The sequence below is a fragment of the Sinohyriopsis cumingii genome, chromosome 2 (assembly GCF_028554795.1).
Source record: "Sinohyriopsis cumingii isolate HCF-2022 chromosome 2, ASM2855479v2, whole genome shotgun sequence".
Taxonomy (NCBI): domain Eukaryota; kingdom Metazoa; phylum Mollusca; class Bivalvia; order Unionida; family Unionidae; genus Sinohyriopsis; species Sinohyriopsis cumingii.
This window is the reverse complement of record NC_142962.1, coordinates 56,379,875-56,383,593: the sequence shown is the minus strand read 5'-3', so window position 1 is coordinate 56,383,593 and position 3,719 is coordinate 56,379,875. Positions and strand designations below refer to the sequence as shown.

Genomic DNA, 3,719 nt, shown 5'->3' with positions numbered 1-3,719 from the left:
AGTGTTGCTGTTTATTAGAGCTTAAACACGTAACAGTAAGTTAAATACACCTGATTCTTTTACAGAATGCTACAACATATGCGATTGTGAACAGGGCCATTGAGAGCGAGCACGGACCCTGGGCTAAGAAACACTCCGGCCTCTCCCAGTTCTTGTTCAAACAAAAATTGTCTTTTATACAATTTAAAAAGTGTTGTTCGGCCCAACCCCCCAATCCCCCTGGGGTATATCCCCCGTTGCCCCCACCCCTTGTCGGCCCTAATTGTGAGATGTGAAATGCAGTCCATCTAGAATATTATGATATGAAATATCTACATATGTAAAGATAAATACTATGTTTTGGACTCACGGTACTTATGATACAAAAAAATGAGAACCCGTCTAGATACGGGTGAGTATATATGAGTTTAGTTGGACAAAGCTTGTTTGATAATGAAAGTAAGATTTTAAGAAAAACAATCTTTTGAGAGCTTATCCTAGTTGTTACTGAAAAACGAAACTTTGTTGGGTTTTTTGGGGAGGTGGGTGGGGGTGGGGGGCGGGGAATATAATCTCAGTCCCTTTACAGACTTGAGTTTGAAAGGCTCTGTGCTGAAATTGGCACCTGACTTTTTGGTGCGGTATTCAAAGCACATGTTTCAAACACGTGTAGATCTAAAAAAAATACTGCGAGTCATATGGTTTTCTCTACACAGATACTGTCATCAAGGATGTGTATATACTGAAAAGTATAAGTTTGATAGCGAGTTTTTAATATCGTGGTGTTTGTATAGGTTTACTATGGGAACTGAATCCCTTTGTATCTTATCAAGTACTGAGACAAGGTCTACAAAAGTGTTTAACATATAAAGGTGCATAGTCGCTTTTTATTATGTAAATTATGTATTTAGGCTACTAGTTTGGGATGAATCTTAATTTTACATAAAACATTTATTTTATACTTTACATTACTATGCCACTTTTTCCCGCCTCTGGAGACCCAAATATGTTGACCGCAGGTGGCCGATTGGTTTATGATGCTCATCTTTGCAGGATACTAAAACACCTCCCCATGTGTGTTCGAGCTCAAATTTCTGTTTAAATAACGTGGGTATTTGCCAATACCTTGCTGTTTGTTCGTGGATCTTTCTGAAAATACTATAACCTATCTAGTGTGGGAAAATAGCGTTCGACTTCACAAAAAATCTCAAACAAAATAAGCCAACTAGGTGATTTGTTCGTAGAAGAGGAGCTCGACCTTCCCTACCCCACCATTTCTAATGCGTTTCAATCGCCAAAAATCTAATGATTTTCATCCCCAGATGTTTGTCAATAATGTCAATCAACGTTTGCTTACTTTTTTTGCTCGTTTCTATTCCAGATGTATTTTTATCTGCCCCAAATCACAAACAAAATAAGCCAACTAGATGATTTGTTCGTAGAAGAGGAACTCGACCTTCCCTACCCCACCATTTCTAATGCGTTTCAATCGCCAAAAATCCACAGATTGAGGCCAAACTATCAGGGTTCCGTGAATCCATAAAAGCGTGGGTGAGTTGGCACCATTCCCTTCCCCAGGAACAACTAGCAGGTCGCGGTGCAGTCAGAAAAAGGTGGCACATGCACAATTGTGCGCACGCCACTATAATTAAACTCAACAACAACAAATCTGCCCCCTCACCTCCAAAAGGCGAGAGGTAAATTATTCAAGACAAATTGTGGTCTCTTGACATGGAAAACATTTGTATCAAATATGGTGTTTTGAATTCAGTTGTGAAGTTGACTTTGTACTCGTGCATTCTGTATTGTGATTCTTTTTGCCCTCAGTGGTTTAATATGTGGTATATGTTGTCAATGACTGTTTCTCACTATCAAAATAAGATACACTTTTATTGCAAATAATTATTTTATATTAGTTTCCTAACAGACACACGCTCTTAGGTTAAGTGGAAGCTAATTGGAAATTTGAATCGTACTTTAATGAAAGACCTTGCTCTTGGTCCAGTAAGAGCAGAGGAGTTAATATTCTTTAAAAAAACAAATTTAAAAAAAAACCTCTTTCAAGTCTGAAATTAAAATGAATATTGCGATGCGATAATGCATAATACGAGATTAACCCTAAATGAAGATAATCCAAATTTTCCAAGTCCAAAAATTAGGTAGCTCCTGTATATTAATAAGTGTGGGATGGAATGTCAATCAGAATTATGAACTGTAAACAGTTAATTGTTTAAATGAAAACAATCAACTGTCACTGCAAATTATTCAAAAAGAAATGGTGTACATCGAGCTATATGACGTTTGACGCATTACGAACCCCCTGGCTTAAGATGTACAGAGTCAGTTCCCAATAAGACACAAACAAGGCTAAATTAAATGATCTTGCATATAACCTTCACTAAATAGCCTTTCAGTATTGGTGCACCGTAAAAGCACTTCAATTAATGACGCAATTATTTTCTTTTCGTCCTGGAATTATAGGTACAGTCTTTTCTGAACATATTTATAAACTTAATCCTTCACTAATATGTCTCACACTTAAAACTGTTGATCAGTTTTTGGGTAACGGATCTTGGAAATTGAAAAGTCATTTAAGTGACCCAAAGTACGTTAACAGTATAAAATCATGCATCTGAGAAAAAGTTTAGTTTGTGCAACTGTTGGGACTATTCCTACTGAAGCGTTATCATAATACAGCTTTCACTTTCATTACTTTCACACACTCGCGCGCACACATACACACGAAGGAAAAATGGCAAAAAACTTTACTAATTTTATTTGATACAAAATAGGAAAGGACCCAATGTACAGTCAATTTATAATTTATAATCCAAGTTAACATAAATTATCATTTTATAGTATTAAACAAACAGGGGTTTTCTTTGTAATGTTCATACATACCCACCACCCCAAAACAACAAGACTAATGCATGAAATTTTAAACTGACCACATTATTGAAATATAATGGTGGAAGAAATCTGTGTGTGTGTGTGTTTGTGTGATTTAGATTTTTTTTTACGTAGCTTTAACAATTTTTCAGTCATATCGCTAAGATGTCTGCAGTGTAACAGTTTATAGTGATGTCTAGCACTGGGGCATCGTGCCATAGACATGTAGCATGATGTCCCACCCAGTCACATTATCCTCACACCAGGCCGACCAGTCCTAACACTAACCTCTTAATGCTGAGCGCCAAGCGAGGCAGCTGTTGGTACCATTTTTGTAAGTCTTTCGTATGCCTCGGCCGGGGATCGAACCCGGGACCTCCCGCATCCGAGACGGATGCTCTAACCACTAGGCCACCGGAACGGTCGAAGAAATAGGTAACGTCGAGATTAAATTTAAGCTTAATGCGCCATCATTACTGCCATTAAGTTCACACAAGCCATACAAATGGAAGACCCGGAGCAAGATTCCAACCCTGAATTTTGAACCCGAATCGAGTCCCGACTCAGCCCGTGGCTAAGAAGAAGAGGGATAAGAGGAGGTGGAGGGGGACGATGAGAAATCAGGTAACAAATTACAAAATCAACTAGGGATGACAGTGGATCAAAAACTATTGAAGTCAATGTAACTGTTGGAAACGATAAAAGACAGAAAAAGTGCATCGACTTCACGATTGTGGTAAAATACATCACACGGCTTTATGTTAGGTCGGCCCCATTGGAAATAAGAAACTGGCCACAACTTGGATATAAACGTGAGGTGAGTCATTAGGCAGATGATGACGGACTGTTCA

At 38.2% G+C, this 3,719-nt stretch overlaps 1 non-coding gene across 1 annotated transcript; it reads right to left on the bottom strand.

The window, feature by feature from the left end:
• Positions 1–3,216: 3,216 nt before the first annotated feature.
• On the bottom strand, positions 3,217–3,289 carry Trnap-cgg (transfer RNA proline (anticodon CGG)). The gene has a single exon. It is a non-coding gene; the product is annotated as a tRNA-Pro (tRNA).
• Positions 3,290–3,719: the final 430 nt, after the last annotated feature.